The following is a 12,319-nucleotide window of genomic DNA, read 5'->3' on the forward strand; positions in this document are numbered from 1 at the left end:
GAATACTGAAATGAATGAGCATGCCCGTGTTCCAATAACGCTTTATCTACAAACATAATGGCAGGCCTGATTTGGCCTGAGGGCTATCATTTGCTGTCCCTTGTTTTACACCATTGGAGTTACAGTGATTTCTACTTGTTGGTCGTAAAAAGGCTAATGGGTTTGGGAGAGTTAAAACCGCCGCCCCGCCTGGTGGTGAGCTGGGCTGTTGCATCACAGCACACACGTGATTGGGCTTCCTTCCAGGTCTGTGTATGGTCAGACTCTGAGCCAGCAGCTAAGACAGTGAGCCTGGCACCCACGGTGCTCCGGTTTCCAGAAAGAATCACGAATACCCTTCCTGTGCAGATAAAGGAACAATTGTACTACAGGAGAACTTACTGGAAAGTAACGTGGGGTCACCCGGAAGGAAAAGGAATTCACTCCTCAGTCACAGTCTTCAGTCTGGTTGGGAGTCACTCAGACTTGGAAAGGTCAGTTAGGATGCATGTCTGATTTTGGCAGGCCTCCAGGGCTCTGCACTCACGGAATAATACCTTGGCTTTGGTGATTACAATGGCACACTCAGAGCTTCCTTTGGCTGCTCCGGCCATCCCTTCCTCCTCACAGTCAGGTACATGATTCCTTCCAGTATTTCACCCTCATGTGTCATCTGCCGATGCTAAGATTTATTTCTGTCAACCAAAATCTCCAATAGACTCAGTTTGCCTTCTTTCAGTTTTATCTTTCACAAACCTTGACAACATGGCTTTTGAGTCTCATACCCCGTGCTTCCCATCCCTGGGATCTGGTCCCAGGTTTGAGGCCCTGGAAGACAAATGTCTTTACAGAATTCGATGCAAGGAGCTGGGATTGAACCCTATTATGCCAGTGGACTGGATGAGTGTCCCTGTGTGTGCACATGGGTACGTGCATCTGACTTCAACCTTCAAATCAGAAGATCACCTTCGCCTTGGGCCTCTCTGCTCAGCGAAGCTCCTTCAGCAGCCTTGGTGCCCTCAGTTAGATTCATGAGTGGGTATTCTCTGGCTGTCGTTCTCTAGTCATCTCTCCTTTTCATTTTTTATCAGGTGGATCCACATCATGGTCTGTTTCAAAGTTGAAGGAGGGGCTTTCAGAGGCTGGATGACTTTTTCAACGGATTTAATGATCTAATACTAAAGAAAAGTACATGCATTACCTGTTTTGATGATCAGTTGGCCACACTGGATACTGGTCATAAAAGCTCTTAATGGAGGTCTACATTTTTAGTGTTGAAGTGTTTTAGGGGAAAAAAAAAATCACACATTATTATTATTTTCTCCAAGTAGCACTCTGGCCCTTAGGGAAAGGGATGTTGGTCGTTATGTGAGAGGAAGCAGAAATGAAGAGGAAGGAAGGAAGGCAGGAATTTGATTATTTCTTCATAAACAGCTGATTCCTTTAGCACCTGGCTGTGGCTCCTGCTGCTGTGAGAAGAATATCAATGGCTTTAATATTCCATTGTTTGTGGCTGGAAAGCATTTGCTTGCTGTTCTAAGCTGCTTGGCTCTCAGGCTGGCAACGGGGCAGAAAATGTGGTGGATATAAGAAGAAAACAAGCCAAAGTGCTTTAAGTCAGGTTAGCTTCCCCTTTAAAGCCCATCTGGGATTTCTTTCTCTCTCCCTTCTTAATAAATCTGTTTGATTTGTAGCTATATTTCTTACCCTGAAGAGTGGCATATTCTTCAGTGTACAGGTTCTATTGTTCTGCTCACGTTATGGCTTTTTTGTTAGTATTTTTAATGGCCTACTTTGTTTTGACGAAATCCTATCTTCTTCAGTAACACCAACGTTGACGAATGATTAATGAATACAAATGAAAAAACCACTCTCAAAACAGAAGCTAGAAAAGGTGGGGGAAGAGCCAGTGGGCAGATGAATTTGAAATGGCTCATTACCACAAGGTGGCGCTGTTAAAACACCTCATTTTAAAGTCCTAAAAACAGGTTGCAAATAAAGAAGGAAAACACAAAATTAAAGACCCTTTCATAAGAAAATACTTGGTATCACAAGAGTGGAGTGAACGTGTGTGATGTTATTTGTGTGTGCATGTGTATTGAAGATATAGTCGTTACGGGGAGAAGTGATAGAATTGTGTTTGTTTTTTGAGAGAGGTGTTTAATGATTGATACTCTCATAATTCAAATAGTAAATATTTTTATTGGGTTTTTTAAGTATGTTTAATTACAACTGGATCCTTCCTGGAGTTTTCTGAAGCATGACATTGTGGACATCAGAATGATAGGTTAAATTTACCATTGCTTAATCTACTTGCTTTCTACATAGAGAGCTTGCACACTAGGGGCATTTATTTGAAAACAATTAGTGCTCCATTAGGGGAAACATGAGGCTAGCAGGGTCTCAAATGTTCTTGACTGCTGTGGGAACTTGGTGTGTGGAAAGATGGTAAGTTAATACAGTACTTGGAAAATACTTCCTTACTTTAAAACGTGTTGTCTATTATGCGACTCCCTTGATGCCACTACTATTGTTGTTAAAAGTGAATGTTTTCATGTTTGTGCATTCTTTATTTGTCTAGAGTATCATTTACTGATGGACAGAGAGATGAAAAGCTGATATTTTTCAAGGTTGTACTTTGAAGGAAAGGTGTTCATATAATGGTCCAGATCATCTTACCCCTGAGCAAAGGCAGGAGTGGAAAGTTATCTAACACAAGTGAGTAGAAGCACCCAAACTATACATGGATGTTCCCTTACTCCATCCTCATAGCAATTCTCTGAATCAGATGATGTTAATATCTCCATTCTCAAGAGAGGTTCTGAGAAGTTAAATAACCTGTCAACTGTCACAAAGCCACCGTGTGGCACAATCAGGAGTTGAGTTCAGAAATTATTCAAGGGAGGAAATGCAAGGAAATGAAAAGGTCTAGGCTGTCTTGCAATTTGTATTTAGACAAAGCCTGATCACATAATGTGGATCTCTTTGAAAGAAAAATAAACCTGCTTTCCCTACAGCCAGATGAGGGCTATAGGTAGAGTAATACACACATGCATGTACATACATATATATATATATTTTTTTTCTACTTCTCATATGCAATTTTCATCTCTGTCTTAGCATAACTATAACATTTCCCACCACCCACAAAGCATGTTCCGTGAATTTTTACCATAGCTGGGGGAAGCACTACAAGTTGATCATGAAAGCTGTAGCTGGGATATCTCCCAGATAACTCATACTACAGAGGCACTGACCCAGCTGGAAATGCAATTCATGATAGAGAACTCAACTGATTTCTGCTTCAGGAAAAATTACATTAATGGGAGTATGAAACTCTGACGACAGTGATACATGCTAGATACTCCATATGCTGGCAGAATCTGAGCCTATAGTAATATAAAAAATCCTCTTTATTGTTTTGAAGTATCTGAAAGAATTATATGTCTATAATTAGACTTATAATTGAATTCTATTTAGGGTAGTAGTATTAAGCCTATATTTTGCAGAGATACCTGTGTGTCCATCTGGGAAATTGTGTGGAAGGTGATAGTTTGTATGGGGTGGGGGTGATGGTGGGTGTGAAGGGAGTGTGATGGAGGAGGTGGACTTTGGTCATCTATCTGAGCGTTTTCTGGAGCAGGTGGGCGATTTCTTATAGTATTTTGTATGTGTGGGATATTTGATTTTGGTGTCAAATCCCATAGTATATTGGGAATCTAAGTGATTTATTTAGGTTTGTTTGTCTATGTATGTATGTATTTATTATTTTTATTATTTATTTATGTATTCATCACACAATCATACTTAAAATATTCAAATATTTTGACGATTTGTTTTTAAAAATGAGAAAAGATGCCCCGTGACCTCTGGCTTTCAGGATTGACACAGTATTTGGAAAGAAAAAAATCATTATAGATCTCAGAGAGGTGCATCACAAAGGATTTAAATTCTTAGTTTGATATATATAAGAACAGGAAAGAATCTCATTCTGTGATGACAAATCTTGAACCAGCCCGATGCTGACTAATATAGAAGTAAAAGCAAGCAGGAAGCATTTTGACAAGCCACAGACCTGGGGTTTATGCTGCAGTTTTGAATGGTGTCCTCTAGTGGTTCGGAAACAGTGACAGGAGTGTCATTTATTTGGCTGTTTCTTGGCTCGTTTTTCATTCCTCTATGTTACAAAGGGATCTCACATGCCCACTGTAGAGAAGGGAATCAGAAGACCTGGATCAGCAGGCAGCTTGGAGACTTTTTTTTGTTTGTTTATGAGAAAGGTATGTGGTTTATCTTCTAGCATACTACTTACTAGCTGTGTTTTCAGGATAATATTTTTGATGTCGAAAAAGTGCTTCCTGCCTGGCATTGCACTTGCACTGTTGCCATTTGTGTTTTTGCTGCAGTTGAAACATGGTGTGACTTGGTCTAGTTCCCAGCTCCTGGAGACCACAGGAAGCACAGACAGGTACCTGCTTGATTCTCCACGGCTGCAGACATTCCCCAGGGCGCATCAGTTAGCACACACTGCACTTCCTGTGTCATGCCCACGTCCAGCTGTCAGGCCCTCACCCAGAGGGCTGGGGGAGTACTTGGGAGTATTTTGTTGATTTGGACTCAAGGTTAAGCAATCTGTTTTAGATCTGAGGAAACTTACCTTAAGGAATATTAAAAGGTCTCATGAAAAGGTTGGAAGGATTGGCTACATGTCGGTTTGTTAATGAGACTTGAGTCATACTTATCTTGGTAGTTAATCAGTTAATAAATGATTTCGATATGATATTTCCTTTTCTTCTTAAAAGTTTTTCCCTGGCCGTAAAGGGTTGCCAAGGATATGGCGGTCTTTGGTGATTTCCTGTGCACCTTTTGCATTTCTTTTTTTTAATGACACCTCCCCAGTATGGAGAAGCAATAGAGGAAAAAGGAAATTTAGGGAAAATAACCAAATGCAGGATCAGGAATCAAGCTGAGTTTTTTGCGTTCCATGTTCTGTATACTGCTTTGGCATTGTTAATAGCAAGCTAAGTATTTAATAGCTAAGCAACAAGAACTTGAGACTCAAGCCCCATTTTTGAGATTCACATACACCAAAAACTATTGGGAAGCAACACCCGCAGTGTATATTTATTACTAATTTATTTACACAAGACCTCATTCTGTAAACGAAGTTAGTGGTTTGCAGCAATAACATGTACAATAAATAATAGCAAAATATGAAACAGAGGAGCTGGAATATGTATATCAGGACAAAAAGCCAATATGAACTTAACCAAAGGACTTCAAGAATGTTCCATGAGGGCTCATCAGCTGTTACAGTCCTGCCTCCTGTCTGGCAGCAAGCGAAGATGAGGCCAAGTGTAAAAAGGACCACAGGCAGAAAGTAAGGAACATGGAAGCCTTCCCTGACAAACACATCCTCTCTGAGTACCCGCAATTCTCATCATTCCTTAATCACTCATTGCGCCGAACACTAGATCATGGAGAAGCTTAAGAGGGTTGATTTATCTGCATATCAAATCACTATTAATATTACAGAATGGGGCCTGAAGCAGGTACATTTTGTTGGCAAAAGGGGGTTGGGTCAGGAGCTTAGCACCCTCAGGCCGAGTCCCAGGGGGGCATGCACCCCAAGGGTCTCGTAAATGGTGGGGGACAGGCAGTGTGAGAGTCAGGAGCTCCGATTACAAACAGGATCTATACTGTAGCTTTCTTTTTTCCTTTAATTGGCACTGGTATAATAGGATTACAAAATAAAAGGAAGCCAAGGATTTATAATTGCTTTGTAGAGAAATATTTACCCTTATTTCTAGGAAATGGAAGAAACGTGGGTAGGGATGTCCTCTTCTTATAGGAAGATACAGATTGCTTGCTTTATTTGGCATCAGCTACAACCTGTTGGCTGAATTATAATTTGGTCAAGTCAAGAAGACACAGGGAAGCAAAGGATTCAGGCTAGCAAAATTTTATTTCGGTCTTTTACAGACTTCTGTGGGTCACGCTGTGATGCAAGGAACAGGTATCTGCAAACGACCTTTGATGCCTTCTCTTCTCTGGGTTGCCTAGACAGTGATTCAGCTGGTCTGGGGGACTTCCCTGTGCCAGGGGGAGATGTTGTGCCCAAGCTCAGCTTCTCACAGGGTGGGTGACTTTTCTCGCAGCAGGAAGGCCTGCAATTCCACATGGGCCTCAAGATCTCTGGATGCTGGGTGGCTGGCTTTCCTGGACAATTCTGATAAAGTTAGCATCTAAACACAGCCCCCCTAGCAACAGGAATCTGTCTGCACTTCCTACAACAAGGCCACTTTCTCCTGCATATCCTTAACAAAGGTACAGAGGAAAGGGGGTTGGGTTTCTTTACTGGACAAATAAGCCACCATGCTTGTCTAGCAGAGTGCCCCGGCCACTCTCTTTGGGGTGAAGAGTGACCCCACCTTCTCTCCTCTCCTCTTGCCTAACTGTGCAAGCCTCCACTTTCCTCAATAAAGCCCTTTCTTTAACCCATATTCTGTGATGTCGCAATTCCTCTAATGTCCGTGCGTGACAGGTTGCAATCCATGAGACTCACCTTTAGAACAGTTGTTGTAAAGGCAACAGGAACGATAGCCTTTGTAGCCCACATTTAAATTGTGACCCAGAGGTCACTAGAATAACATAGCAAAATGGCATTTTCTTCATGATTAAAAATCCTCAGAGTGCCTGGGTGGCTCATTCAGTTGAATGTCTGACTCTTGGGTTTGTATTGGGTCATGGTCTTGTGGTTCTTGAGATCAAGCTCTGGGTCAGGCTCTGTGCTGTTGGTGCAGAGCCTTGGGATTCTCTCTCTCCCCTATCTCTGCCCAGCTCTCCCCCCCCACCCTGCCCTGCTGCCACTGCCTTTAAAACAAAACAAAACAGCTCTCTTAGGTTCAAGGTTAGTTCTGGACCTGGAGTTAATTGACTCTGCTTAGGCACCATTTATAGCCTCACAGGGTAGAAGGCTCCCTCTACTTAAATTCTAACTTCATTCCTCTTAATTGTGTTGCTCTCTCTAGGTAAGTATTAAGCAGACCATAAAATGCAGCGTTTATGGTCAGATTTCATATGGGGACCTGAGTGAATGATGTACAACACTGTAGATAGTTTCATTAACATGATCACTCTCACTAATGAATATTTACCCACCTCACACTGGGTGCTCTGCTCTGCTGACTGCATACTGAATGATCCTAGCATTGGTAACAAATACAGGTTCCATCGTTGTGGAAACGGTAAAGCCTTATGCAGGTGTAAAGTCGTCACTCAGTTTTATTCATTTTATTGTTGTTATTATTGTTGGAACACTGGTTAATTCAATTCTGTCCCCTGAATTGAACTTTAACCAGGATTAGTTTTTATGACAACTAAGGGCATTGCTCACCAACGAAGGAAAATAAGGATTGAATTGCTTTTCACATGTCCTTTTAAACCTTCTGTCTGAATATCATAGAACTCTGCTATTTTATTTATTAATTTATTTTTAACATAGTTTATTGTGTAGATTCAAATAGGTCTTGAGACTATAGTGTTCCCTAAAACGGAACATCTGCTTGTAATTAAAGTATTATGTCACATGTTCAGCTCACTTATGGTTATAGAGCGCTATCTACCGCTTTCCGTATTAACAAAGGACTTTATTAAACTGTAGACAAAAATCTAAATCATTACATGAAATAGAACAATGAGTGCTATTTAAGTTGAAGTGCCATCCAAAGGTAGAGAATTACAGTAATAGATTGGGAATTATGCATTGTAGGAAGATTTGTGCTCTTTATTTCTTATTTTAGCACAGAATTTTATTGATCATTGATTATGATCTTTAGTTGAAGACCTGTGTGGTTTAGTATTTTTAATAGAATAATGAATACCTGTGAAGTCCCTGTCCAACCCCAGAACAAGGCCACCACCAGAAAAACAAACAAACAAAAAAACCCCTACTCTTGGGGTGCCTGGGTGTCTCACTTGGTTAAATGTCTGACTTCAGCTCAGGTCATGATCTTATGGTTCGTGGGTTCAAGCCTCACGTTGGGCTCTGTGCTGACAGCTGGAGCTTGGAGCTTGGAGCCTGCTTCAGATTCTGTGTCTCCCTTTCTCTCTTCCCCTCCCCGACTTGTGCGCGCTCTCTCTCTCTCTCTCTCTGTCTCTCTCTCTTAAAAATAAACATTAAAACCTACTCTTACCGCTACTCATAAATGGTGAGTTAACCTGTAGCGCCCCTTCCTGGTTGTTTCCTTACCGTCAGCAGCAGCATCATTATTATTTCCTTGAACTGATATAGTGGCTATTAAATTTTGCCCCCATAGGCCGTGTAAACTGCATGCCATAGAAGGTTAAGCTAATATAACCAACCAATACTGGGTACTTCGGTTAATCAAACATGACCACGCTCCTTTGGCAGTACTGTTTTTGCAGTTGTAGTGTCAACTGCATACCTACTGAGAGAATTGTACTTCTAGCAGGCACATCCCATGTTCCTGAGGCTTCTTGACCATTCGAGTGTCATCCTTGGTTGATTAGTTCGTTCATCCATTCATATATTCAGAGAACATTTCCTGAGAGCTAGGCGCTGGGCTTGGTGCTAGGGCTTCAAAAGCCAAACTGGGGAGGCAGAGTTGCAGAGAGGTCATTGTAATTGGAAGTGAGAAGTGAAAGAAAGCTGTGTGCACAGGGGGTTGCTTGGGTAGGAGAAGGCGAGGGCCACTCTCTCCATTCTGATAGAGCTAGTGGAGGCCACCTAAGGAGGTGATGTGTGTCCTGGGGATTTTCCTGATGAACAAGAGATGAAGGTTTAAGGCAACACTGAATAAAGTTACTCTAACGAAACAGAGGGAGATAGCTGCCCCTCCCTCCTCTGAAAGCCTGCTGGCTTTGTCAAATTGTTCATACCCGCCACTAGCCAGAAAATGAAAGTATAAAACTACTTGGAGACCTAGTTCTAGGCTGGGGTTTATTTCGTGCATACACTATTAGAAGTAAACTTTGTGAACAAATGGAATGGTGTACTTGCACGGTGTCAGAACGTGCGGTGGGCAGATATAACCAGCATGCAAGCACATCATTGTGAGAAGATAGGTGGTTGCAACATCTTTACTAACCCCAAAGATAAAAAGGTGTGTGGCAATTCAGTAATATCACAGTGCTATCCCGGAAGTACTTGTCTTGTCTGTTATATAGGCACTCAATTCTGTGTCTTTTCTACCAGAGAAATACAAAATGCGTTTGGAAAAAAACCCAGAACCAAACAGAATACAGTGTCTCCTGAGGTTTCTCCTTTATCTGTTCCCTGGAGATAATGGGGAAAGACTAGTAAACCAAGATGAGAACAGCATCATTTGGGTGTACAATCCATATAATGATGCCGTGGCAATAATTCTTTGTTTCTTACACTAATCGAGTCAAAGGCTTATAATAATATGATTCTGAAGCCAGAGCAGACAGCAGATTTCTGTGGACCATAGTCTCTCAATTAGATTTCTGTGGCTTAGCTACAGGAAGCCATCAGAAGTTAAAGACTTAATTTTTCTCATGGTGTTTCCTAAAGAAACATGAGCAGTATGCAGTTTTCCTAACCACCTCTCCATCTTGAAACATTTTGTTCTCTCTGCTTTCTGCTGCCGTTGTCAATATGGCAATTCATTATTGCAGTCATGATGAATGGGCTGATGCTGTCTTTGTTCTCACTTTCCTGAATTATCCTCTAGTTAGGGAGAACCTGCACTGGTCTTGGGAGACCCATAGCTTATCTGGACTGGCCTGATACCTGTGAACAGCCCTCTTTGGTGAGCACCTGGACTAGGTTCCAGTTCTTCCTCCAAACTTCAGATTTAAAAGCACTCCCATATCACGGTTAAAAAAAAAAAAAAGCCATTTCAGTAAAATTTTTTTTCTGAGCTGATGGGCTGCTCTCGTGGCATGTCCTGGAAGTTATTGTCAGATTTCAAAGAGATCATTTAGTACTCAGGGGGCAAAGGTGGGACAGTGTGGTAGTGAGTAGTTAAATACAGGGCAAAGTGACTCTGAAGATTTTTGAAGAGTCATCTTTCATGCCACAGCTGTATATTCTTGGCAGCATTTGGATGGTATTGTCTTTTTTTTTTTACTTATTTTGACTCTGGGGGCCATTGGAAGGTGGACATTTTGATATTCTGTACCTGGCCAAGCAGTGGCTACTTACCTTCAGCCTCGGTGCCCTGAGAATAGGTCACAGCTTGTTACGACACCGGTAGGATGTGGCAGGAAGGCCTGGAAACCCGACAACGTAGGGTTCAATTTCTGTATCCTCCTTTGATTTTTAAGACGAGTGAGATTCGATTTTTTATTCATTTCACTGATGTCACGTTTTCATTAATAAAAGTGAGTGGGCATGTCATGTTTACCTCTTCCACCTTGTGGGACAAAGTAGGAACATGTGGGGGGGGGGGCAAGGTGAAGAGAGTCCGTGTTCATCACTCCACCAAGGCCATGGGGAGGGATGTATCCCTTCTTTTCTCGCTGAGGACACAAGTTCATAGAACAAAAACATTAAAGTTCTCCCTTGAGTTGTAACTGGGTTATATAAGGCCTTTAATAGGCTTTACTGTGTTCTGTGCAAATGCTAACTCATTAAAACCCATGATGTAGGCACTATTATCCTTCTCATTTCACAGAAAAGAAAGTAACTTGCCCAAGGTCACACAGCTAGTAAGATGTGGAACAGGGATTCAAACCCAGCAGTATATTCTGGAACCTGCACTCTCAATTGCCATGCTTGGTTGCTGCTCCTCCTACCTGGTGCTGACTGGATCTTCTCTAGTACCTCTTGGGAAAGCATATGTTCCATGCTTGTTTAAAAAAAAAAAAAAAAGGCTCCTATAACCTCTTCATAATAGGATGTGATGTCATTTTGTGCCCACTGCTTTCCAGGTAGTATTTCAAGTGGAGTGAGTCCTGAGCCTAAGAAGGGCTACTCACGATTGGAAGGGTACCACCGACAGGGATTGTTGGCCTTCTCAATGACAAGCCTGCCCTTCCTAAGATTTAGGAAACTTGTATCCATGGGCTTTAACCCCAAAAGTATAAACAAAAGAGGAAACAAAGTGCATTGGCTTCTCAATTGTAAACTCCAAAGGAAAGTATAAAAAAAAAAAATCAGTGGTGGTGTTTTGATAGTCAAGGTCAAAGAATTCATTTCGCTTTTCAGAATGAAACCACTTTTACTGTGTCAGACTTTATGGCCTTATATAATTTATGTACTCCCCTAATGTTGGTGGCTCATGGAAACTCAGTAAAGTTGCTCTAGGAAACCATAATCATCGATTTATTTGAATTCTGGATCCTCCTCTGGGGAGTATGTTTATTGCCCCCTTTTATACTCCCAGTGTGCCCTATGACATCTGAGCAGTGAGTATTTTCCCCTAATGTGGCATTAAGATTAAAGACCCTAACTGTGTTGATTTGTAGCAAAATGAAGTTTGTTGTTGACTTGTTTGACTGTCCTTGTCTTTCATTTTATGTTGCAATTTAGGGTAGGGAATAATTTGCTAAAACGTCTTGTCTAATCCTTCTGAATTTCAGAAAGCAGATTGAAACAAAGACCTATCTCAGATGGTGGTGCTTCCTGTTTTGTACCTACTTTGAAAGTCTCATTTAACCTAATATTGAGACTCTCTGAGCACTCAATTCCCTAGTTTCCCTGGTGCAACCTAGGTAAACATGCTGGTTGGTGAGTAAAAGTTGAGGAATGGGCAAAGAACAACCATATCTTGAATACCTATTATGTGCTAAGAATTATACTAGTGTTTACACACGTTTTCTCATTAAATTCTCAAATTAATCCTATGATGCAGTTTCAAATCACCCCATTTTATGACTTAAAAAAGCAATATTCCAAGATTTTGAGTATTTTTCCCAGGACCTCAGCTAATTATGACTGAGATACAAACACAGGTCTGCCTGGTTGCACAATGCATGTTGCTTCCACCCAGCAGGGCTCACCGTGAGTCAGAAAAATGTGAGTTTGTCCATATATTCATTCATTGCACAGATTTTTACTGAGCCTCTGCTGTGTACCAGGTACTTATCTAGTCTCTGGCAGTCCAGTAGTGTTCAAGACAGAAATGATGACTATTCTGAGACTTTGCCTTCAAGGTAGAGATGGTGGAGACAGGTTGAGAGATCATACATAGTACATAAATTAAAATTTCATGATCAGTGTTTTTATAAAAATAAAGCAGGAAGATATAAGACAGCAATGGATGATCAGGGACAGTGTTGTTGAGCAGGTGACACTTGAGTTGAGCTTTGGATGGCCAGAGGAGCAGCCGTCTGGAGCAAGAGCTCCTAGGCT

General features: G+C 41.4%; 1 long non-coding RNA gene across 3 annotated transcripts in view; it reads left to right on the forward strand.

Annotated features, from left to right (window-relative positions):
* The first annotated feature begins 285 nt into the window (after window positions 1–285).
* LOC123606570 overlaps window positions 286–12,319 on the forward strand; it is a 256,727-nt gene continuing 244,693 nt past the window's right edge. For all 3 annotated transcript variants that reach the window (XR_006716344.1, XR_006716350.1, XR_006716355.1), the window contains exon 1: window positions 286–473. This is a non-coding gene — a long non-coding RNA (uncharacterized LOC123606570). The remainder of the gene's footprint in view (window positions 474–12,319) is intronic.

This window comes from Leopardus geoffroyi, chromosome A1 (assembly GCF_018350155.1).
Source record: "Leopardus geoffroyi isolate Oge1 chromosome A1, O.geoffroyi_Oge1_pat1.0, whole genome shotgun sequence".
Lineage (NCBI taxonomy): Eukaryota > Metazoa > Chordata > Mammalia > Carnivora > Felidae > Leopardus > Leopardus geoffroyi.